The sequence below is a fragment of the Eumetopias jubatus genome, unplaced genomic scaffold (assembly GCF_037043125.1).
Source record: "Eumetopias jubatus isolate StellerSeaLion01/CBP00866 unplaced genomic scaffold, mEumJub1_p1.0 scaffold_11, whole genome shotgun sequence".
NCBI classification, from domain to species: Eukaryota; Metazoa; Chordata; class Mammalia; order Carnivora; family Otariidae; genus Eumetopias; species Eumetopias jubatus.
In genome coordinates this window covers 20,574,810-20,601,971 of record NW_028274817.1, presented here as the reverse complement: position 1 = coordinate 20,601,971, position 27,162 = coordinate 20,574,810, and positions in this window count along the sequence as shown.

The following is a 27,162-nucleotide window of genomic DNA, read 5'->3' as shown; positions in this document are numbered from 1 at the left end:
TCATGTTAGGCATTCAATATTTGTTAAATGAATGAATAAATGCTGAAGACCTCCTGTTATAAGAGACTTATTTCAACCAATGGCTGTAAAAAGCAAAGAATGGAAGTACTTCATAGAGCAATAGAGTTTTTTTTTACTTAAAAAAAGGTTTTGAGTGTAGCTGACATACAATGTTACACTAGTGTCAAGCATACAACATAGTGATTTGACAAGTTTATACATTATGCTATGTTCACCATAAGTGTAGCTACCATCTGTCACCATACAATGCTATTACAATATCATTGACTGTATTCCCAGTTGTGCCCTTTTTTCATGTGACTTATTCATTCCATAGCTAGAAGCCTGTAACTCCCACTCCCCTTCACCCATTTTGCCCATCTGTCTACTGCTTTCCCTTCTGGCAACCATCAGTTTGTTCTCTATTTATAGGTCTGATTTTTACTTTTTGTTTATTCACTTATTTTTTAGATTCCACATATGAGTAAAACCATTTAGTATTTGTCTTTCTCACTCTGACTTATTTCCCTTGGCATTATATCCTTTAGGTTCATCCATGGTCACAAATGGCACAATCTCATTCATTTTTATAGCTGCAAAGTATATTGTATACATATACTGTATCTTCCTTATCCAGTTGCATATCAACAGGCACTTGGGTTTCTTCTGTATCTTGGTTATTGTAAATAATGCTGCAATAAACATAGGGGTGCACATATCTCTTCAAATTAGTGTTTTCATTTTCTTTAGGTAAATGCCCAGTAGTGGAATTCTTGTATCACATTTCTAGCTTTAATTTTGTGAGGAAACTATATATTGTTTTCCACAATGGCTATACAAATTTACATTCCCACCAAGAGTGCACAGGGCTCCCTTTTTCTCCACATCCCCACCAACATTTGTTATTTCTTCTCTTCTTTATTTTAATCATTCTGACAAGTGTAAGGTATTATCTTTTTGTGGTTTTGACTTGCATTTCACTGATGATCAGTGATATTGAACATTTTTTTCATGTGTATATTGGCCATCTATATGTCTTCTTTGGAAAAATGTCTATTCGGGCCCTCTGTCCATTTTTAAATTGGATTACTTGGGTTTTTTTTTCAAAGATTTTATTTATTTGACAGAGAGAGACACAGCGAGAGAGGGAACACAGGGGGGGAGAGGGAGAAGCAGGCTTCCTGCCAAGCAGGGAGCCGGATGCGGGGCTTGATCCCAGAACCCTGGGATCATGACCTGAGCCGAAGGCAGACGCTTAATGACTGAGCCACCCAGGCGCCCCTGGGTTGTTTTTTTTGTTGTTGTTGATGTTGAGTTATATATGTTCCTTATGTATTTTGGATGTTAACCCCTTATGGGATCTATCATTTGCAAATTTATTCTCCCATTTAGTAGGTTGGGTTTTTTTTATTCTTTTTATGATTTCCTTCAATGTGCAAAAGTTTTCCATTTTGATGTAATCCCAATAGCTTATTTTTGTTTTTGCTTCTCTTGCTTTCAGAGATCTATCTAGAAAAATGTTGGTATGGCTGATGTCAGAGAAATTATTGCCTGTGTTCTCTTCTAGAATTTTTATAATTTCAGGACTTATGTGTAGGTCTTTAATCCATTTTGAGTTTACTTCTGTGTATGGTGTTAGAAAGTAGTTCGGTTTCATTCTTTTACATGTTGCTGCCCAGTTTTCCCAGCACCATTTATTGATAAGACTGTCTTTTCCCCATTGTAGATTCTTGACTTCTTTATTTTATATTAATTGACCATATAAGCATGTGTTTATTTCTAGGCTCTCTATTCTGACTTATTGCTCTATGTGTCTATTTTTGTGCCAGGATGATACTAGTTTGATTACTACAGCTTTGTAGTATATCTTGAAATCTGGAATTGTAATACCTCCAGCTTTGTTTTTCTTTCTCAAGATTGCTTTGGTTATTTGAGGTCTTCTGTGATTCCATACCAATTTTAGAATTATTTGTTCTAGTTTTGTGAAAAATGCTGTTGGAATTTTGATAGGGATTGCACTGAATATATAGATTGCTTTGGGTAGTATGAACATTTCAATATTAATTCTTCCAATCCATGAGCATGGACAATCATTCCATTTGTTTGTGCTATTTTCAATTTATTTCCTTGGTGTTCTAGTTTTCAGAGTACTTTTTTTTTACCTCTTTGGCTAAATTTATTCCTAAGGATTTTATTCTTTCTGGTGCAACTATAAATGGAGTTGTTTTCTTAATTTCTCTGTCTGCTACCTTGTTATTATTGTATAGAAACAATATCAATCTCTGGGTATTAATTTCACATCCTGTGACTTTACTGAATTCATTACTTCTAGTAGTTTTTTGGTAGAGTTTTTAAGATTTTCTATGTATAGTTTCATGACATCTGCAAATAGTAACAGTGAACTTCTTTATCAATACAGATGCTTCTTATTTCTTTTTCTTGTCTGATTGCTGGAGCTAGGACGCCAATGAGTGTGATGGATATGAGTGGTAAGAGTGGACATCCTTATCTTGTTTCTGATTTTAGAGGAAAAGCTCTCAATTTTTCACCATTGAGTCTGATGTTAGCTGTGGTTTTTTTCACATATGGTCTTTATTATATTAGGGTATGTTCCCTCTAAACCCTCTTTGTTGAGTTTCTATCATGAATGGATGTTGATTGTGTCAAATGTTTTTTCTTCATCCATTGAGATGATCATATGATTTTTATCCTTCATTTTGTTGTGGTGTATCACATCGATTGATTTGGAAATGTTGAACCATTCTTGCATCTCCGGAATAAATTTCACATGATCATGGTGAATGATCTTGTTGAATACAGTTTGCTAACATTTTGTTGAGTTTTGTTGAGTATTTTTGCATCTATGTTCAGCAGGGATATTAGGCTGTAGTCCCCTGCTATTATTGTATTACCATCAATTTCTCTTTTTATGTCCATTAATATTTGCCTCATGTATTTAGGTGCTCTAGTGTAAGGTGCATAGATATTTACAACTGTTACATCCACTTCTGGATTAATCCCTTTTTAAAGCTTATTTTGCCTGATATGAGTATTCCTACCCTGGCTTTTTTTTCCCACTTCCATTTGCATGGTAAATAAACGCATCTCCATCCCTCTGCTTTCAGTCTGTACATGTCTTTAGGTCTGAAATGAGTCTCTTGTAGGCAGCAAATAGATGGGCCTTGTTTTTTTTTATCCATTCTGCCACCCTATGTCTTTTGATTGGAGCATTTAGACCATCTACATTTGAAATAATTATAGATAGGTATGTACTTATTGACATTTGTTATTTGTTTTCTGGTTGTTTTTGTAGTTCTCTGTTCCTTTCTTCTTCTCTTGCTCTCTTTGTTTGTGATTGATGAGCTTCTTTAATGTTATGTTTAGCTTTCTATTTATTTTTTGTGTATCTATTATAGGTTTTGGGATTGCCATTATCATGCGGTTCATATATAACATCCTAAGTATATAGTATCCTATACCCTGTAATTTGATGTCAGTTCAATTTGATGGAAATTTAAGTTCAAACACATTTAAGAATGTTTTTCTCTTTTTTTTTTTACTCCCTCCATGTTTTATGTATATGCTATCATATTTTGTATCTTTTTATTCATAATTTCCTTACTTGTAATTATGGCCATTTCTTTTCCATGTAAAATTCCTTAACATTTCTTATAAGACTGGATTAGTGATGATAAACTCCTTTATCTTTTGTTTGGGAAACTGTTTATTTCTCCTTCAAATCTAGATGATAACCTTGGTGGGTAGAGTATTCTTGGATATGGGTTTTTTTTTTCCTTTCAGCACTTTGTATATATCATGTCACTTACTTCTGGCCTACAAAATTTCTGCTGAAAATTCAGCTGATAGCCTTATAGTGTTTCCTTTGAAAATAATTTTTTGCTCCTCTCTTGCTGCTTTTAAGATTCTCTCTTTATCTTTAATCTTTTACATTTTAATTACTATATTTCGTGCTGTGGCCCTCCTTGGGTTCATCTTGTTCCACACTCTGTGTTTCATGGGCTTAGATGTCTACCTCCTTCCCTAGCTTAGGGAAGTTTTCAGCTATTGTTTCTTCAAATAAATTTTCTACTCCTTTCTCTTCTTCTGGGACCCCCACAATGCAAGTATTTGCATGATATTGTCCAAGAGAGCCCTTAGCCTATCCTCATTTTTAAAACTTCTCTTTCTGCTGTTTAGCTTGTGTGCTTTCTATTACCCAATCTTTCAGATCACTGATATATTCTTCTCCATCCACTAATCTACTGTTGATACACTCTAATGTATTGTTTATTTCCATTATTATATTCTTCAACTCCATTTTTTCTAAGGAGAAATAGAGTATTAAAGGATATAGGAAGAAGAAAATAAATAGTGAACACAAAGGTGAAAAGATGAAAATGGGAGACATGTAAAGGAGAAAGAAGAGAGCAAAGTCTGAAAAAGTTGACCAAGGGCTCTACATTTAATAGCATGGTATAGAGAAAGCCCTGTTACCAGAGCAAGAAAGAGGTAAGTATCTGCAAGATACTGAAAGTCTTAGAAAAAGAGAGAAGCAGACAACAACAACAACGACACCCTAGACAGAGCCTTCAAAAACTCAAGGTCCATGGCATTTTCTACTTAAAATATGCATGGCCTTAACCAGGCCTAAGTTTCAGCCAGAGCTGCTTTCCAATCTCCCAGTACAATCCAAACTGAAGATTTTCCCATTCCATTTGCTACAGAGACATTTGCTTCCCTTTAAATCAATAGCTCAAATCCACAGTGTCACAGGCCCACCCAATTCCATGCCAGCCTGAGTCATATCAGCAAGCAGAGTTTGATGCTGACCTTTTCATATTCGGTGTTTGACTGCCTGGCCCATAAGTGGGTCTAATTTGTCTCTGTTTACAACTTCACTAAGCTGCAAAGAGGGGACCGTCAGTCAAAATACCAAAAGCTAAAAGGTCACAGAAGACAGCTTACTATTTGCCGATGATTTTTAATCATTCACTCTGCAATACACCCAAGACTCTACAGTTAATTCCATTTGTTATTGACAGAAAGAATTTCACCCAGCCTTCATTTCTAGGATTTAACAGAAACCAGAGACAAATACCATAGAATTTCAGTATATTATGGGGATTGGGGATGATTCAATTCAATTCACCAGGCTTTTCTCCAGTACCTTTAACATGCCCAGCAATGTGTTGATTATTATGGGAACACAAAAGAAGCAAAAATGATGCACATTACTTTACTGAGTTTTGAGAAAGTATGTAGAGACAAGGCATACCCATATAACTCACATCTTCTCAAGCTCTTCAGAGCCTGTGGGTATTAAATGAAGTCACCAAAGCACATTGAATAGATTGAATGAAATCTAATACTGTCTTAGAATCAAACACTCTGTATCCCTCTAAAACAAGGTTTCTCAACCTCAGCACTATTGACATTTGGAGTCAGATAATTCATTGTGGGGAGCTGTCCTGTCCATTTTAAGATATTTAGCAGCATCCCTAGCCTCTCCTCACCAGATGCTAGTAGCACCTCTCCCAGTTGTGACAACCAAAATAGGCTCCAGATATTGCCAAACATCCCTTGTAGGGCAAAATCATCCCTTGTTAAGAACCACTGCTCTAAAAAAGGAAATAGATTTATATTTGTTGACATATTATTAGTGAAAAGTGAAAGATGCAGAAGATTCTCTCTATATATATGAAAAAATCTTCTATATCTTAGGCTTTTCACTAATATATAATATCATGTATATGTATATGTTTTGCATATGTATATGTATATAGAAAGCCTAAACCAATGACTCTTAACCCTGTCAACACATTATAATTACTGGAGGAACTTTTAAAAAATCTCTGGAGGTAAGACCTGGGCACTGGAATTTTTTTTCAAAGTTCCTCTGGTGCTTCTATTATTATTCAACCAGGGTTGTAACTACCCAGAGACCTGTTAAAACACAAATAGCACAGCCACATCTCTGGAGTTTCTAAATCAGTAAATTTGGAATGAGGCCAGGTAATTTACATTTCTAACAAGTTCCCAGGTGATGCACATAGTGCCAGTCCAGGGACCACACTGAGAACCACTGATCTAGAAGGATATACCCCAAATTATTGACAGTGCTCTTTTCATCTCTTAAATGGAATTGTAGAGAAGAGGAAAAGGGACAGCTCTATTCCTGATCTTACATTCTTCTGTATTGTTCCAGAGTTTATGATAGCCATGTATTGCTTTTATAATAGTTTTTAAATTTCCAAAACTAAAGAGCACATTACCAATATCTGAAACCTCCTTTATGTTTCTTCTAATTGCCTCCCTATTCTTTCACCAAAGAGATTTACAAAGAGTCAATCTCTTTTACTATCCTGAATATTTTGTTAATCATTCTCTCACTTTTTAAAAGTAGTTTTATCACTCAAATCCATATCCCTAAAAAATACATGACTTAATTTTATCAATTTTAAACATTACAAAACTAAAATTATACTATCTGTATTTATCTAGGGCATGCTATTTTTTTGATAAATGCCATGATTTTTAGATGTACCTATGTTGATGTGTATAGCTATGGCTTACTCATTTTTCATTCATTGCATGATTTTCCCCAATATATTTATACATATTATATGTACACTCATATTTTTCCAGGTTTTTCCACTTACAAACAATGCTGCTATGAACATTCATGTACATGCACATGTTTGCATTTACTGGGTAAAAAAAATTATACCAATTCATATTCCCAACAACAGTAGATTAGGGTTCCCATTATGTCATATCTTCACCAATACTTGATATTAACAGGTTATAATTATTTCTCATTTGATTATTGCAAAATGAGATCTCTTTGCTGTTTTAACTTGCATCTCCATGATACAAGTTAGTTTCTAAAGGAAATAACTTTATGCTTCAATCAGATATGTGTAATATTAGAAGTACAAATATTTAACTCTCTAACAAACTCCTTGGGGCACTCTTCACAAATACCCATAGGTGGGAAGGAATGAATCCTGTGTTTGCTGACCAAGGGCTTAATGAATTCAATTACATAATAATGATATTGACCATATGTCTGCTTTGAGTATTTTAAGTATTTTAAGTTAATTTCACATTCATTTCACAGAAGAGACGATGGAAACTGAGTTTTAACAAATCTTTCCTAATCACACCACTGGCTTTTTGACAAAGATGGGGCCACAAAATAATTAAAAGGCAAAACTAAAAGCAAGCTTGGAATTTGTCTCTCCCAACCCTTCACTTTTGAATAGAAAAAAACATAGAAAATAGCATAGAAGTGACTTATTCAAGGTCATATAGCCAGTTTATAGTTGAGCTGAAAATAGAATACAAATCCAGTCATCTTTTTTAGTATACCCCAACCCTCTGAGAATAAGCCTGTGAAAGCAATTCAGGATGGAAATCTATGACATGGGGATGGGGGTGGATAAAAGAAATGGGCCTTAGAAACAGGAAGTTAATCAGTAGGCTCAGGACAAAAAGGCCCTTGCCCTGGAATGCTTTTGACATCATTGAGAGATGGTCTCAATGTTCCTGTCCACAGTTGAGGCACTAAACCCCCAGGAGTGTACCAAGTTAGACTGATCAATGAAGGATCATGCTTTCTAATGGGGAAGTCACCAGCTATAGAGCAACTGGCCAGCCACCTTGATGTGGGTTTTCAAAAGTCATTGTTTTAAAGCAGGCACCATTGCACTGGCTGAAAATACCTCAGTCAGATTATCATGCTCTTAATTAGCCATGCATGATGGCAATCAATTAAGGATGGCATAAAAGCCAATAGAAATAATGCAACTCTCATTAGGGATTTCTCATTTGTTATATGAGTGTATCTACTGGGTGAGTTCCCATTAAAGCAAACTGGGGCCTATTATTTAAGCTATTTCAGGAGAGTGCTAGGTTATCTTTCCATTTGACATTTATTGTACCTGGCATAAAGGTTAAAAACAATTATGTTCATTTGGAATATTTATTATCTTATGATATTCAAGCAGGGACATTATGTTTGTTTTCTTCTCCTTATCAAAGCTGGTCAAGGAGAGACTTTTTAATGAGCTTGAGCTAAATAGGAAGGAAATTTTCCCTTTCCTGCATTCAGAGAGATAAACCTGGAAATAAACCTGGTAATAGAGATACTCTGTAAAAGATTTAGCTCTGAGACTTATTATTTATCATTTGCATATTGCTGCAGCTGCACATGCATTGGGCCAGTTTCCACTGTCTGAAAGAGTCATATTAGCATTCCCCAAGAGAGCACAATCAAATTGGGATTTAGAGGGGAGTTAGAGGGAGTTAGAGGGCCTGGCTTCAAGACCTTGCTCTTCTACCAACTTCCTGTATGACTTTGACAACTCCATCCTTCCAGTTACTCAGGCCAAAAAACCTTGACTCCTCTCTTTCTCTTATACCCTGTAGTCAAGCCTTTAGCAAATCTTGTTTGGTTCTACCTTCAAAATAAATCCAGAATTTGATAACTTCTCATTTCATCCACTGCTACCAAGATGGTCCAAGCCAACATCATCTCTAGGCTAGATTACTATCATAGCTTCATAACTGGTTTAATTAGTCAGGGTTCTCCAGAGAAACAGAACCAATAGGAAATATATAAGATATACAGAAAGAAGCATATTATGAGGGATTGGCTTACTTGATTATGGAGGTTGAGAAGTTGTATGATCTGCCATCTGTAAGCTGGAGGCCCAGGAATGCTGGTGGTGTAGTTCCAGTCCAAGCCTGAAGACTTGAGAACCAGAGGGCCAGTGGTGTATGTCTCAGACTAAATTTGAAGGTCTGAGAATCAGAAGTGCCAATGTCTGAGGGCAGAAGATGAATGTCTTAGCTCAAGCAGAGAAAGTAAATTTGCCCTTCTTCTCTTTTGTTCTATTCAGGCCCTCAACCGATTGGATGATGCTTACTACAATGATGAGAGCAAATCTTTACTCAGTCTACCAATTCAAATGCCAGTCTCTTCCCAGGGCACTCTCACAGACACATCTAGAAATAATTTTTTTACCCTCTAATCTGGGTATGCCTTAGCCAAGTTGGCAAATAAAATTAACCATCACATTGATGTTTTACTTTCACTTTCACCCCCCTATCTTCAACAATGGAGCTAAAATTTTAATCCTAGTCAGATGTCACTTCTCTGCTCAAAATCTGCATCTATCCCTCATTTTACTCATAGTTTTCCAATGGCATTATAAACCCAATGGCATCTGGTATTCCATTACCTCACTTCCTTCATCTCTTACTACCTTCCTCCTCACTCACTTTACTTCAGTTTGTCTGTTGCTGGAACATGTCTGCTCAGGCTTTTCATGAACAGTTCCTTCTGCCTGAAAATGTTTTCTCCTGGGTGTATCGAAGGCTCACCCCACCCTTTTCAAATCTTTTCTAAAATTTCACCTTCTCAATGAAGCCGACTTTCATCACCTTATTTGACTCCACCTCACACTCCCGATTCCCCTTTAACCTGTTATCCATTTGTTAGTCTTTTTCCATGGCATTATAAATTGCTAACATTAAGATGTAAGCATAATTGTTAGTATAATTAGTGTGCATTTTTTATCTGTTTTGTTCGCTGATGTATCTCAAGTGCCTTCAGTAGTGCCTAATATAAAGTAAGGTAGTTATTTGCCTAACTTAATGATATTTCTCCAATTTGGACTTCAATTTCTCCATCTGCATAATGATATAGTTGAACTAGTCCAGAGGTCAGCAAACTTTTTTCTGTAAAGGGACAAATAGTTAAGTATTTTTGCAGCCATCCAGTCTCTGTCACAGCTATTCAACTCTGCCACTGTAGCATGAAAGCAGCCATAGACAATACATAAATGAATGGGGCATGGCTGTTCCAATTACAATTTATTTACAAAAACAGGCAGAGGGCCAGATTTGACCCCAAGACATAGTCTGCCAACACCTGAACTAGATGATCTTTAAGAGCTAATTTGATTCTGATCTGTGGCTTTGGCATATGAAGGAACAGATTTGTTGTTATGAGATTTCTTTTTCTGTCTTTCATGTCACAACACATAAAAACTACCTACCCTGCTTGTTATTAGACTTGGACAGCCCTACAAAGAAAACAGGATAAACTAAGCAAAGTGCCAGGATGCCAAACCACTAAACAGTATTTTATGTGCTTAAGTCACTATCTCCTTTCTAGAAGATAAAAATATTATCAGCTTCCTCAGTGGTTTCCTTCATAGCACACCACATGCTGGTACATAATCATCAAGGGGAGGTTCCTACTAGATAATGCACCTGTAGAGTAAAGAATGTAACCTTGCTCAGGAAGAGGTCTGGCCTTTGTGCTTGCTTTCTGGGAGGTAATCTCTAAGCCCCTGGAATATCATGCCTGATAAGAGTATCTTTGTTTACCTGGGGGCCTTGGCCACTGGACAGACTAACAGTGTGATTTATGACAGGGACTTTGGGCCTTGCAGTGGACACTTTACCTCAAGAGGGAATGCAGACTAAAGGTCCTCTATGAAGTATCAGTTCTATCTCTGGAGGGCCTGGAAACTAAGGGTCCATCATGTGGGCAGACAAACATGGAGCCCTAATAAAATCTAGACACCAAGACTCAGGCTAGCTTCCCTGGATGAAAATACTCTGTGCATATTATAACATATTGATGCTGATAAAATAATACTGCCAATGACGCCATGGGAAAGGACAAATGGAAGCTCTGTATTTGCAGCTTTCCTGGACTCTGCCTCATATATCTCTTTCTTTTAATGATTTTAATCTTAATCCTTTCCCTGTAATAACTCATAATCTTTACTACAATAGCTTTCAGTGAGTTCTGTGAATCCCTTTAGCAAATCATTGAGAGTGGTTTTTGGAACCCCTCAAACTTGCAGTTGACGTCAGAAGTGAGGGCAGATGGGTTAGCCTGGTGGTAGGTATTAAAGAGGGCATGTACTGAATGGAGCATTGGTTGTTATAAGCAAACAATGAGTCATGGAACACTACATCAAAAACTAATGATGTAATGTATGGTGATTAACATAACAAAATAAAAACAAAACAAAACAAAAAAAGAAGTGAGGGCAGTTCTGTGGACTATGTTCCTTCAAACTCTACAGTAATCTATTCTCTTAGCCAAGGAAAGGGGAAGATCTTTCTTAAACTTCACCTGCCCTCTCACCCTCAGGTCCTAAGGTCCTGATATTGAGGTCATGATATAGTAATGCAGGATCTCTGATTGACCGGTAGCCACCAAAGGAGATCTTGGGGGCATGTATCCCAGCATTATATCACAGAAGCAGATTTAGCCAGATCTAGGTGTTTTCATTCATTCTCATTCTCTCATTCAACCTCTCTCTTTCTCCAACCCCTCACCCCACCACCTTTATTCCTCCATTTCTCCCTCTCTATTTTTCTTAAGGTCGATTAGGCCATTTAAAGTACCACGTTAATACAGCCAAACTCAACTGTTTATCCACCCCAAACATCTGAAAAATATGTACTATTGGAAATGTCTATCAATTAAGGAACAATTGAATAAAATAATCACTTAATGCAATTTAGACTTTAACATGATATTTATGGTGTTTTTTATGACATGGAGAAACAATTCTAGCTTACTGGGGCAATGCAGAATTGGAAGTTTATATATAGTGCATCAACTGTGTATGTTTACATATATTTATATAATGCAAATAAAAATGAAGGAAATAAAACTATTAACAGTAATTATGTCCAGTTTTAGGATTATAAATTATTTATTTTATTTTATATATTTTCCAAATTTTTAGCCTTTGCTACTTTTACAGACATAAAATTTTATTTTACAAAGTAGAAAGCTTATTGATGTCCACAAGGAAGACAGTACCTGTCAGTGGCACAAATCCTTTCCCCTTTAGGAGACATATCACATAGTGTGATATGTTCTGGTCAGCTACTAGTGTGTCTGCTTTTGGAGGGTCAGGGGCCATGTCTCTTTCCTTCACTCTTGAATCCCTATCACCTCACACAGAGCATAGTATAGAATAAACATTTCCTCAACAAATTTCTGCTGAATTGAAATTACAATGGTAAGAAATGCCAACCTGGTTTACAAAGAACACAACGACACTCCTCTAAGAACCTTGCCACTGCTCTGCTGGCCTGTATATACCCAAGATGACTACTTGTAAATCTATTAAGTGAGAAGTGTTACAAAACACAGAAGAGAAACACATTGCTTAGTGCAGCCCAAATTATCTTTTTCTGTTGAAAGCACCATGTCTCTCTGGACTGCCTAGTTACCTTCTTCCCCACTACCCAATTAACAGTGTGTTAAACACCATTCCTGTAATAGCTTTAACCTCAATCACTGATCGCCCTGTGGCTTTCAAACCCTTTCCACTTACACAAATGCCAAGTCATATTGTTCTATTTCTTGGAACTACTCAAGTAGAACAAAATATGTTTACTGCTATGGGATACAATTCTTAACATTTCCTATGACCCCCCTTGGGGTTTCTGGCCCAGTGACCTCACACTTACATACAATGTTGCTCATTTGTAAGGTCCTCTAAAGCCCAAATGAATCTCCCATCCATCTTCCAGAGTGTTGGCCATGTGACCAAAATAGGCACCACTTTCCATAGGCTTTGTGGACAGTTTTGAGAAACTTTCCAGCAAATTCTTGGCCCTTTATCACCTCTCTCTCCTTTAGAGAAGCAGCAGGAAGTACAAGGATTGTTTTTACATCTTTCCTTGAAGAAGTTGGCAGTACTCTAGGGATATAATGAAATAGCTAGTTCATAACTCAACTTGCCCCCAAATGACCACTGTGTGAAAAATCAATTTTAGGTACTTTAGAGGGGACACAAGAAAATAGAAGATGGAAAAGCTCTCTTGTCCATGCCCCTGAGAACCTGACAATCTAAGTTTTGCCCAAGTACATAAGTACATGAAAAAGGTTGATTGTTCCTCTCCAAGAACTGGAAAATGCATAATTAGAAAGTCAACTAAGTGATATTTTCTGGGGAAAAGTACAGTCAATGAGAAAGAAAAATAACCATGCTACTAATCAAGACAGGTTTACTGGAGATGTGACTCTGTATACAGAGCTTAAGGGAGGGAAGGGAAATGATGTGATAGTGAGTAGCATGTGGTTTAACATATAATGATAAGGTAGAAAAAAAATGTTGAATTAAGAATGTTATTGCCCAGAGAGCTCTGGTGGAGTGCCACAGGTAGAGACATAGCCTAGCATCAAACAGCAGCAATACCAGAAATTTTCTAGAACTTACAACATAACAGTAAGACCTGAACAAGACTGTATGGGAGTGCCAGAGCTCTCTGAAGGTTAAAAGAAAGCTTACTGTATTGATCAATTTTATAAAGGTTTATAGAAAACTATTGCCTCTTTCATTGCTACTTCTGAATGGGCATTTACCTATCTCAACCCACATATATCTTAATTGTGTCTACTTCTCATGCCTCTAACTCTGCACAGACCAACTTGTGCTCTGCTTACCAACATGATGCTACTATTATTACTAATCATAATAATACTGTCAGTTCCCAAATTAATAACTTTACACTAATCTTTCCATTGACTCATCACAGCAACACTTTGAAGTAGGTTCCATTATTATACTCTATTACACAACTTGGGTAAGAACACCTAGCTGAAGGTAGAACTGAAACTTGAGTCTGTGTGTGTCTTACATCAAGGTCCATCCTCTTATTCACTGTTGTATAGGTTTCCAGTTACATCAAGGAATCATAATTTCAACATCTTCCCATATCCACTCCTAGAAATTATTATAAAATCCAAACAAAAAAAAACTTTATAAACTCAATTTTTAGAGAAACCAGTATGGTAGAGACTGCAAAGTCTATTTCCTTTCCAAAATCTATTTCCTTTCCTTTATGGACAAAAAGCTAGACTATACTTCCAAGGCTTACTTATAGTGAAATATGAGCATATGATTGTGTTGTGGACAATGGGTGGTGGATATAATTGATATACATTACACCTAGGCCCAACCCACAAAATCCTCCCATGTGTCCCTACTTTTTCATCCAATAACTGTCAATAAAGGAGGCATATGATCTATTCAAAGATTCAGAGGCCCTAGTAGATGGCAAAGTCACAAAATGGAAGGAGTCTGGAGCCTTAACAAGCACATAGAAGTCTGCCCACTGATCAGAAATACCTATATTGGGCTCTGCATGCATAGGACATTTTTACTATGTTAGACCACTACAATTTGGGAGTTTGTTAAGGAAATAACTGCCTAAAGATTAGATTTTGTTTTAAGTATGAGGCCACTTATATAAATAAAAATTAAAGCCAAGATGAAGTAAATAATTTTCTACAAAAATGTAATTTATCAAAACTAACACTAGAAGAGAGAGAAAAATCCAAGCAAGTTAATTTCCACTAAGGAATTAGGGAAAGTTATCAAAGACCTGCCTCTCCACTCCCCTAAAAGTAAAATAAAATAAAATGAAAATGGAACAGATAGTTAAAGAACAGATCATTTTAAAGGGGATAAAGAGAACATAAAATTCCAAAATCTTGCATACAGAAAATGCTTTAGAAATGTATACTTAATTTCATTATAATTACAACTTCTCCTAAGTTATTTTATAAATTTCACATGTCTGAATAAAGTTAGCATTTTTTATGGAGAAAACTAGACAAGTAGTTTCTAGAATTCATATAAAATTAAACAAAGATTGCCCGGGGAGAAAAAAAACTCTGAAAAATAAGAACTGTGAGTAAGGGACAGACCTATCACGTATTCAAAGTTTTTATAAAACTATGATAATCAAAAGTGTAGTACAGTTATACAAATAAGCAGATCATTGAAAAAGAATATAAAGTCTATAAATAAGCCATAATGCATGGGGGATAAACTGTTCAATAAATAATTCTAAGACAATGGAATAGTCATCTGTAAAAGTTAAATTGGAACCATACTTCATGTATATACCCAGATAATCTCCAAATGGATTAAATATTAAAATATAAAAAAACAAAAAATGGAACAAAACATTCAATAATCCACTTATAAATTTAGCTGAAAAATTCTAACTATTACTCAATCCAGAAGTATAAATTTGACTATATTAAAAAATTATTAAGTATTTTATTCTTTTTGATGCTAGTGTGAATGGGATTGTTTCTTAATTTCTTTCTCAGTTTATTGTTAGTATATGGAAATGCAACTAATTTTTGTACATTCATTTTGTATCCTTCAACTTTACTGAATTTATTAGTTCTAACAGTTCTTTTTAATGGGGTCTTTAGAATTTTCTTTATATAAGATGATGGCATTGCAAACAGGGACAATTTTACTTCATCATTTTAATTTGGGATTCTTTTATTTCATTTTCTTGCCTATTTGCTCTGGCTAGGATTTCCAATATTATTTTAAATATAAGTGGTGAGAGTGGGAATCTTTGTCTTATTCCTGGTCATAGAGAAAAAGCTTTAGCTTTTCTCTATTGAGTATAATGGTATCATTAGGCTTTGGGTTATATATGACCTTTATTATGTTGAGATACTTTCCTTCTATTCCTAGTTTGTTAAGAGCTCTTATCATGAACAGGTGATGAATTTTGTCAAATGTTTTTGCTTCATCTATTAAGATAATCATATGATTTTTATTCTTTATTCTGTTAATGTTCTGTTTGGCATTAATTGATTTTCATATGTTGAAAGATCCTTGCACACCAGGAATAAGTCCCATTTGGTAATGGTGTATGATCTTTTTAACATGCTATTGGATTTGGTTCTCTAGTATTTTGTTGAAGATTTTTGCATCTATATTCATTAGAGATACTGAGCTGTCATTTTCTTTTCTTGTGCTGTATTTATTTGGTTTTGGAATCAGGGCAATGCTGGCCTCATAAAATGAGTTTGGAAGTATTCCCTCCTCTTCAATGTTTGGACAAGGATTGGCATTAATTTTCCTTTAAATGTTTGATAGAATTCACCCAGAAGGCCATCTGGTCCTGGGCTTTTCTTTACTGGGATTTTTGATTACTGATTCAAACTCCATACCAGTTACAAACCTGTTAAGATTATAAAACTTTGATGAAAGAAGTTAAAGACATAGACAAATGGGAAGACATTCTGTGATCATTGGTTGAAAAACTTAATATTGTCAAAAATATCTATACTCTCCAAAAAAATCTACAGATCTAATGGAATCACTATAAAATACCATTTTTTATAAAAATAGAGAAACAATTCTAAAATTTATATGAAACCACAAAAGACCATGAATAGCCAAATCAATCTTGAGAAAGAAGAATAAAGCTGGGGGCATAGCACTTCCTGATTTCAAAATATATTACAGAGCTACAGTAATCAAAACAGTATTGTACTGGCATAAAAACACACATATAGACCAATGTAAATGAATTGAGAGGCCAGAAGTAAGTCCATGCAAATATAGTCAACTGATCTTTGACAAAGATGCCAAAAATACTCAACAGACAAAGGATGGTCTCTTCAAAAAATGGCATTGCAAAAAGTGGATAGCCACATGCAAAAGAATGAAACTGGATCTTGATCTTACCCCATACACAAAAATTAACAAAATGTGTTAAAGTCTTAAACCTAAGACCCAAAACTATAAAACTCTTAGAAGAAAACCTGGGGGAAAGCATCATGACCTTGGTCTTGGCAATGATTTCATGGATTGGACATAAAAAGCAAAAGCAAAAACAACAAAAGTAAACAAATGGGACTAGATCAAATTAAAAACCTTCTGCATAGCAAAGGAAACAACCATCAGAGTGAGAAGGCAACTTATGGAATGGGAGCAAATATTTTCAAAACATAGATCTGATAAGGGGTTAATCTTCAAAATATGTAGGAACTCCTATAACTCAGTGGCAAAACAAAACAAAACAACAACAACAAAACCCTAATAATCCAATTTAAAAGTGGGCTAAGGACTTTGGATGCTTCTCCAAAGAAGACATAGAAAGGCCAATAGGTATATGAAAAAAATACTCAGTGTTACTAATCATCAGGGAAATGCAAAGCAAAACTACAATGAGATATCATCACACATCTGTCAGGATGGTTACCATAAAAAATACAAAAGAGAAAAAGCATTGACAAGGATGTGAAGAAACTGAAACACTTACACACTGTTGGTGCAAATGCAAAATGGCGCTAACACTATGGAAAATAGTATAGAGATTCTCATAAAATTAAAAATAAGAATTTCCTTATAGGCCAGTAATCCACTTCTGAATATTTATCCAAAAGAATTGAAGTCAGAATCTCAAAGACATTTTGGCACTTCCATGTTCATTGTGGCACTACTAAAACAGCCAAGAGGTAAAAATGTATGGACAGATGAATGAATAAAGAAAATATGGTATGCTTTCCAACCAAGGCCCAGCAGAATGGCTCCTGCGAAGAAGGGTGGCAAGAAGAAGAAGGGCTATTCTGCCATCATTGAGGTAGTGACCAGAAAACATAGCATCAACTTTCACAAGCACATCCATGGAGTGGGTTTCAAGAAGCATGCCCCTCAGGCACTGAAAGGGATCCAGAAATTTGCCATGAAGGATATAGGAACTCCAGATGTGCACACTGACACCAGTCTTGACAAAGCTGTCTGGGCCAAAGTAATAAGGAATGTCCCATGCCATATCCATGTGCGGTTGTCCAGAAAATGTAATGAGAATGAAGATTCACCATACAAGCTCAATACATTGCTTACCTGTGTACCTCTCACCACCTTCAAAAATCTACAGACAGTTAATATGGATGAGAACTAATTGCTGATTGTCAAATAAAGGTATAAAACTGAAAAAAAGAAAAGAAATTGTGGTATATACATACATTGTAATATTAAGCCTTAAAAAAGAAGCTAATTCTGCAAAATATAGCAACATGGATGAAACTTGAGGACATTATGCTAACTAAAATAAGCCAGTCACAGAAAAACAAATATTGTATGATTCCACTTAAATGAGGTATTTAAAATAGTCAAAATCAAAGTGTTGAATAGTGGTTACCAGGCCTGGAGGAGGGGGAAATGGGGAATTACTAATCAATAGGCATAAAGTTTCAGTTAAGCAAGATGAATAAGCTCTAGAGATCTGTCGTACAACATTGAACCTATAATCAACAACACTATATTGTTCACTTAAAAATTTAAGTGTTCTTAACACAATAAAATAAAAATTATTTTTTATTTTTGTACTTCAAAACCTTCTTACTCCTGCAGTCATGGGAAACACATCAGGCACTAGTCAGTTACCACCCCCTGACCCAGGAAGGTATTTCACTTCCTTTAGAAAATCCAACCTAGGCTATTGAGACACTCAAAATTCCCTGAAGATCCCATCCTATTTCCAGAGATGTTTGAATGTGTAGAGATTGCTGCTGTGGTCGCACCTACAATCCTGAAATGTTAATGTACCTCTAAGTTCCACTGAACCACCATGTCTGAGGACTAGTGGGAGGGCAGCAGCTTCTGAAATGGGAATTCAAAAGATTCCTCTGGATAACAAAAAGAGGCAGGAAACTAGTTCCAGAAGATTGCTACTGGATCCAAAGTATACCCTTTTTGTATGCGGGGGGCGGGGGGGGGGGGAGATGGACTTTCTTTTCTTTGTTCAGCAAAATGTAAACATCTCCCCCCCCACCCTTACTTCAGGTGGCTCAATCTGTACTCTCTGCTTGTAATGACTTTAGCTTTAGGGATTAGCACAGCTTTAAGGCTACTGAGTTTGTTTATTTCTGTTTTATTTCCCTTGGAATCATACAGAATGTGCATAGAGAACAGTCCTGACCTTTGAGGTGCATAATGCTTTTATGATCAGCAACATAGGAAATGCATAGCTTTATCATTTCTAACATTTAAAACAATCTTATACACACCACTGGTAATGTTGCTGTTGGCCTGTAGATGAAGAGATTGAGGCCACTGCTACTGAATCTGTAATGGTCCTCTGGTATCTTCCTGGAGAAAAAGTGTTACTTCTAGATAATGGCAATAGAGCTTAAATCTCTGGGATCTGAGCCCAGTACCTGACAGAAGCCTCTGTAACCATAATTTTCACTTCCAGCTAATTTGATTCTCACAATCAGCCTTGAGGCATATAGGGTAAAGTTTAATACATTTCATTTTTTTGGAAGTATAATGATTAATTTTTTAAATTTTATTTTATTATGTTATGTTAATCACCATACATTACATCATTAGTTTTTGATATAGTGTTCCATGATTCATTGTTTGCATATAACACCCAGTGCTCCATTCAATACATGCCCTCTTTAATACCCATCACCAGGCTAACCCATCCCCCCACCCCTCTCCCCTCTAGAACCCTCAGTTTGTTTCTCAGAGTCCATAGTCTCTCATGGTTCATCTCCCCCTCCAATTTCCCCCCCTTCATTTTCCCCTTCCTACTATCTTCTTTTTTTTTTTAACAGATAATGTATTATTTGTTTCAGAGGTACAGGTCTGTGATTCATCAGTCTTACACAATTCACAGCACTCACCATAGCACATACTCTCCCCAATGTCTATCACCCAGCCACCCCATCCCTCCCACCCCCCACCACTCCAGCAACCCTCAGTTTGTTTCCTGAGATTAAGAATTTCTCATATAAGTGAGATCATATGATACATGTCTTTCTCTGACTGACTTATTTCGCTTAGCATAATACCCCTCTAGTTCCATCCATGTCATTGCAAATGGCAAGATTTCATTCCTTTTGATGGCAGCAATTTCTTCCTAGAAACATCACCAAAGGCAAGGGAAGCAAGGGCAAAAATGAGCTACTGGGACTTCATCAAGATAAAAAGCTTTTGCACGCAAAGGAAACAGTCAACAAAACCAAAAGACAACTGACAGAATGGGAGAAGATATTTGCAAATGACATATCAGATAAAGGGCTAATATCCCATATACTTCATTTTTAAAGGAGAGAAAAAAAGAGAGAAGTGACATGCCCAAGCTCACACAGCAGTTTACTGATAATACAGACTGTCTTGGGTCTTGTGATTCTCACATGTAGCTCATTTCAGCAAACATTTGCCTGGCTCGTTTGGAGCAGTTGCTCAGATGAGATGGAATTTCATTCAAAATTAGTAGTGTCTCCATGAGTCAACCATACTCTCCTTCCTTTTGGGATGAATGTATCTTTAAGAATGCCCAGGTTCCTATAGGTGCCAAGATTCTTGGAGATTGTTTAACTGAATTGGGAGAATTTACCAAGATGCCAACATTGAGATCAAGCAGTTTTGTGGTTGTCCCACCTCTACATTTCCATTTCCTTATTTATCATTTCTCCCCCTTCATTGTTCACTGGTTAGCAAATAAATGTGTATATTTTCTTTTCTCTCATTTTGTCTCCCACTGCCTTTAACTGTTTGTCTCAGTGCTCAGACTTCCAGGGGCATTTTGTAATCTCTCCTGGAGACATAGATAAGTCTTTCTCCCTGTCCCCAGTTCTTTTCTTCATTATTTCCTGCAGAAATTAATTCCAATTTATTATCTTCTACTGGCACCAGTGACAGCCAACAATCCCACATCAAGATACTACTATTTCTTTAGAACCCAGGGATCTCTGTATATATCTGCTTCGAAATTTGTTGACCCAAAGGTTTGTAGCTCTCTTTTCCTTAGGATTGTTTCCTCAAGTCCTGATCGGCCAGTATGTGAGCAAAACTGAAAATCAAAATACTATCCCTCACCCATGCCCTCCTCCAAATCAGAAACACATAAGAAGGTTCTTAACCTTTATCTTATTATCAGAAAACTTCAAAAAGAAAGGTAATCAAAAGAATAATTGGTCAAAATTTTCAAGCACTTCCCAAGACATACTAATTCTACAGCTTGTTAAAATAGAGCCCTAAAGTTAGATAAAAAGGGAATTAAAAGATCATCCTTGGGCTGCCTGGCTGGCTCAGTCAGTAGGGCATATTACTCTTGATCTTGGGGTCATATGTTCAAGCCCCACAAAGGGTGTAGAGCTTACTTAAAAAAAAATAAACAGATCCAAAAAAATTTATAAAATAAAATATCAGCCTTGTCTACACCCTAGTCTTCACACAGTATAGTCCTGTATATATGAGAATTACTTGCCCATTGTCAAAGATGTTCAGTAAGGTTCATTATGCAATTTTCTGTGGGATTGTCTGCAATTAGACAAAGACATGAAAGTTGACTTATTTTTTTTTATTAGTTTCAGAGGTAGAGTTTAGTGATTTCAGTTGCATATAACACCCAATGCTCATTACATCAAGTGCCCTCCTTAATGTCCATCACCCAGTTACCCCATCCCCCCACCCATCTCCCCTCCAGCAACCCTCAGTTTGTTCACTATAGTTAAGAGTCTATTGTGGCTTATCTCCCTCTCTAATTTCATTTTATTTTATTTTTATTCCCTTCCCCATGATCCTCTGCTTTGTTTCTTAAATTCAACACATGAGTGAAATCATATAATAATTGTCTTTCTCTGATTGACTTATTTCACTTAGCATAATATCCTCTAGTTCCATCCATGTCATGGCAAATGGTGAGATTTCATTTTTTATGGCTGAGTAACATTCCATTGTATATATATACCATATCCTCATGAAAGTTGACTTAAATCACATCAACTATATGGACAAAAACTCCAAACATAAATCTTATCCAGACTGATAGAAGACCAGTTTTAGAAATAGAATTATGTTTATGTTTAGAAATAGAATATGTTTCTTTGTTGAGTGACAGCCTAAGTTATAGGATTCAGAAATAATAAAGAGGAGTAAAACAGAGCCTTGTCCCTAGGGGCTCACAATCTATAGTGGGAGATCCATATTAAGAGTGTGATAGGATGGGGCACCTGGGTGGCTAAGTCGGTTAAGCATCTGGCTCTTGATCTTGGCTCAGGTTATGATATCTGGGGATAGAGCCCCACACAGCAGGTTCCATGCTCAGCGGGGAGTCTGCTTCAAGATTCTCTCCCTCTGCCCCCCCACCCTAGCTCACACTTACGCTCTAAAATAAATAAATAAATAAATATTTGGGAAAAAATGTGATAAGCATTGTAATAGTAATTTGAACAAAATTCTGTGAAAGTAAACAGAAGAATTAAATCCAGAGAAGAGAATTGGAGAAAGATTTGTGGCTGGATCTTGATAACTACACTAGTGTCTGCTAGGTAGAAGAGTAGGAGAAGATGCACCATGGTTCAGAAAAAACAAAAAGTGTGGGTTTCTGGGGAACCAGCACATCTATGTGACCTATTTTTATAGATTATTGCAGTGGCAGAGACGAAATCTGATTGATGATAGGAACCATACTGTGGATGGCCTTGTATTCCATGATAAAGATTTAGTATTATATACCATAGGCAGGTTTATGACAGAGAATTACATGGTCATATTTGCATTTTAGAAAAATCACTCTGACTTCCAAATGGAGGCAGGACTAAAGGAAAGAGATTAAAGAATGTATCACAGAGGCCAAGTTGTCAAGTACCTGCCTAGAGCTGTCCAGTGGGTGAGAAAAACTAGCAATGCTGAAGGATGGAGTTCAGTACTGATGAGGACAAGATTCAGGAAAAAATAATAAGAAAATATGAGGTAGAAATAAAAAATGCAAGGAAGAAGGACAGGAGAAAATAATAATGCTAAAATTAAGTGTTTATCATGTGCTAGGCACAGAACTAAATATTTTATGCATATTATCTCATATAATCTTTTTTTATTATGCTACGTTAGTTACCATACAGTACATCATTAGTTTTTGATGTAGTGTTACATGATTCATTGTTTGCATAAAACACCCAGTGCTCCATGCAATACGTGCCCTCCTTAATACCCGTCACTGGGCTAACCTATCCCCCCACTAAAACCTCAGTTTGTTTCCTGGAGTCCATAGTCTTTCATGGTTCATCTCCCCCTCTGATTCTGCCCCCCTTTGTTTTTCCCTTCCTTCTCCTAATGTCCTCCAGGCCATTCCCTATGTTCCACAAATAAGTGAAACCATATCATAATTGATTATCTCTGCTTGACTTACTTCACTTAGCATAATCTCCTCCAGTTCCATCCATGTTGATGCAAATGTTGGGTATTCATCCTTTCTGATGGCTGAGTAGTATTCCACTGTATATATGGAACACATCTTCTTTATCCATTCATCTGTTGAAGGGCATCTCAGCTCCTTCCACAGTTTGGCTATTGTGGACATTGCTGCTATGAACATTGGGGTGCATGTAGCCCTTTTTTCACTACATCTGTATCTTTGGGGTAAATGCCCAGGAGTGCAATTGCTGGGTCACAGGGTAGCTCTATTTTTAACTTTTTGAGGAACCTCCACACTTTTCCAAAGTGGCTGTACCAACTTGCATTCCCACCAACAGTGTAAGAGAGTTCCCCTTTCTCCACAACCTCTCCAGCATTTGTTGTTTCTTGCCTTGTCAATTTTTGCCATTCTAACTGGTGTAAGGTAGTATCTCAATGTGGTTTTGATTTGTTTTTCCCTGATGACTAATGATGTTGAACATTTTTCCATGTGTCTGTTAGCCATTTGTATGTCTTCTTTGTAGAAGTGTCTGTTCATGTCTTCTACCCATTTTTTTGACTTGATTGTTTTTGGGTGTTGAGTTTGAGAAGTTCTTTATAGATCTTGGATATCAGCCCTTTATCTGTAGTGTCATTTGCAAATATCTTCTACCATTCTGTGGGTTTGCCTCTTAGTTTTGTTGACTGTTTACTTTGCTGTGCAGAAGCTTTTTATCTTGATGAAGTCCCAAAAGTTCATTTTTGCTTTTGTTGCCCTTGCCTTTGGGGATGTGTCTTGAAAGAAGTTGCTGTGGCCAATGTTGAAGAGGTTACCGCCTATGTTCTCCTCTAGGATTTTGATAGATTCCTGTCTCACAATGAGGTCTTTCATCCATTTAGGGTTTATCTTTGTGTATGGTGTAAGAGAATGGTTGAGTTCCATTCTTCTGTATATAGCTGCCCATTTTCCCCAGCACCATTTATTGAAGAGACTGTCTCATATAATCTTTTCAACAACCTGATGAAGTATGATTAGCCAGATTTACAGATGGATAATCTATAGCACAAAGAGACTATCTTGGGGTGCCTGGGTGGCTCAGTCAGTTAAGCATGTCCCTTCAGCTTGGGTCATGATCTCAGGGTCCTGGGATCTAGCCCCTCATCAAGCCCTATATCAGGCTCCACACTCAGTGGGGAGTCTACTTCTCCCTTTCCCCTGCCCCTCTCCCCGCTCATGCTCACTCATGCATGCATTCTTTCTCTCTTTCAAATAAATAAAATCTTTTGCTCAAGGTCATGTAAAAAGTGAGTGGTGAAAGCAGGATTCCAATCTCCACTCTTAACTACTTACCTAGAGAAAGCAAGTGTAACAGCAAAAATACAAAGAAAAATGTGACACAATAGAGGAAAAGGAAAGAAACAAAAGGGAAAGTGAAAAGATGAAAAATTCAAGGAAGAAAATAGTGAAAGTGAGACAGCCTCTATTAATGGATAACACTCTTATGTACAAACACTAGGAGAGATGTCATTACACCTTGCCTTTAAGTCTCTGTCCATAGTTCCAAAGAGTAGTGACCAATGGCATGAATAAACAATGGTGTGTATCTGAGTCCAAATCCAACTGTTACTAGGTTAATCCATATGAAATTTCAATATTTGTCCATTTTTTACTTACAAAAACAGCATCCTAATAGCTTGCCACCATGCTAACTTTAAGATGAAATATATTCTCAACCAAAGGTCATTTCCTTACCTAAAAGTCATGTCACTCTGAGTCTTCCTACTACCTTGCACAGGGAAGCTGGACCTATGCCAAGCTGGAGTGACTATCCATCAACCTTTGTGAGCCCTTAGGATGTGCCTCACAAGTGGATCGGCCTAGTTTAAAAGGCCAAGGGGCAGTAATGCTAGGGAAATGCCACCTCTTTTGACCTTATTTTGCTGTGGGGAGTAGAGATGGTGGGGGGACAGAGAATTGTCAGAGTACTAACTAAATTGAAAATAGGACCTGGGATCATTGAGATGTGCATGGTCTCTCTCATCAGGGCTCATAACAGGATGCTATTAAATTTTTGCAAATGGTAACTGCATTCAAGCTCACTTCAATCTTGTTTTACAGGTCTCAAAAAGAAAGTTACTTTAAAACTTCATATCAATTAGTGGGTTAGTTAATAAAAGCTTTCTCTCCACAAAGAAGATTACAATCTCCTTGGATAGACTGCATTTTTAATTACATGAAATGATCTACAAGTAAAGCTGCACTGAGCTGAGTATCTGCACCAGACAATCACCTCTGCTGTTTTGTAACCAGTGGTTTTTAAGGATCTTTATTTTTGAGAGTTTTCATTTTCTTGAGCACTGATGAAATGGTGATGGGAAGACAGATGAAAAATGAAGATAGGAAGCATAAAAACAAACTGCTATATGTTTGATTTTTTTCTGATTATCAGAAGCCAATGAAAGGAGGAGAGGAAAAATCTCACTTGGCAGATATGAGTTACGTTCTTTATTTTTTTAATAGACCATCTTTTACTGCAGAAGGATCTCATATTCAATATTGAATACTAGCACTTTAGAGCTGGAAGAAACTTTAGATATTATTTAGTTCTACACCTCATTTCATAGTTAAGAAACCAAGAACCAGAGAGGATATATACATTGGCCAAGGTGAGTGAGTGGCAGTCAAGACTAGAACCTAGGTCTTCTGACTTTCCAGCTTCTGTTCATTACACTGGGCCATATTATCTTATGGTGTACTCTTACATAATAATGATAACTAACATTTTAAGCACTTACTAAGCTCTATCTCTATAGTAACTCATTTAATCCTCATAACCAACCTTTCACTATTATTATCCACTTTTACATCTGAGCAATCTGAATCCCAGAGAAACTAAATAACTTTTCCAGGATCACCCAGCTAGTAAGGTGCATTGATGATTCAAAGCCAGCCAGTCTGGCTCCAAGTCTTTTGTTCTTAACTCTTATGCTATATATTGTGGTATCTATCATCTTATGTACATATTCTATCTCCCCAACTACATATAAATAACAGTCCCATTTGTATTTGAGGTATTGTACAACTAGATAATATGAAACATACAGTTATCCTGTGGAAGGCAGTAATGAAGATAAAAACAAAATGAAGCTTGGCAGGTGACAATATGAATTTATATCATAACAACCTCATTAGTTCTATCTGCAGGCTCCTATTGCCTGTCCTGGGCCTCTCCTCCTGGCAGTGTTAAAGATATACTTTGACTCAAGTTTTTCCCAAATTTCCTTTTTCAATACACAATGGGTTCTTATAATAACTTTACAATAAATAGTGCCTGATGGCTTCAAGGAGAAAGGTTAAGGATTCAACAACTTGGGTTTTTCATCTTAATTTTCTCAATACAGGAAGGGAGTAGCTTGATACTCCACTTTTCTGATCCCATTAGCAGAAATGTGGTTGGTGCTCACAATAAGCAAGTTATCACCACTTGTATCACAGGAGAAAACTGAGGAGTTTATCAATTCAAGTCACTAACCATTCACTGCATATGTCCTCTCTTTAGTCACTGTGCCATGTGTTGTGGTAGAGACAGAGATGAAAAAGACACAGCCTTTGTCTCTGAAGATTTCTCACAGACTAGTGGTGACATACTTATAAAAAACTAATGTTTGAGGCAGAATAACATAAATGTAGAATATGGGTACCAACAATATGTTATGGGCATACATAGAAGTAATTCCTTTTTACTTAGAGTCAGAGAAGCTTAAAGATAAGGTAAAATTTGAGCCAAGATTTGAAGAATGAGTAAATTCCACAGACAGTGATTATGGAGAGGGGAAAGAGAGAAGTATTCTAGAGTGGGCAGTAAGAGCAAAATACTGTAGGTAAGAAATTTTCAGGCATATTATGATGAGCCTCCAGTTTGTTAACACTGGTAGAAAGGAAGGGCCTGGGTGGCTCAGTTGGTTAAGCATCTGTCCCTGTGGCCCAGTTGGTTAAGAATCTGCCTTTGGCTCAGGTCATGATCTCAGGGTCTTGGAATTGAGGTCTGCAAGTAGTCTGCTTCTCCCTCTCCCTCTGCCCCTCCCCCCTGCTCATGTGCACACTCGCTCTCGCTCTCTCTCTCAAATAAATAAAATCTTTAAAAAAAAAAAAGACCAGTAG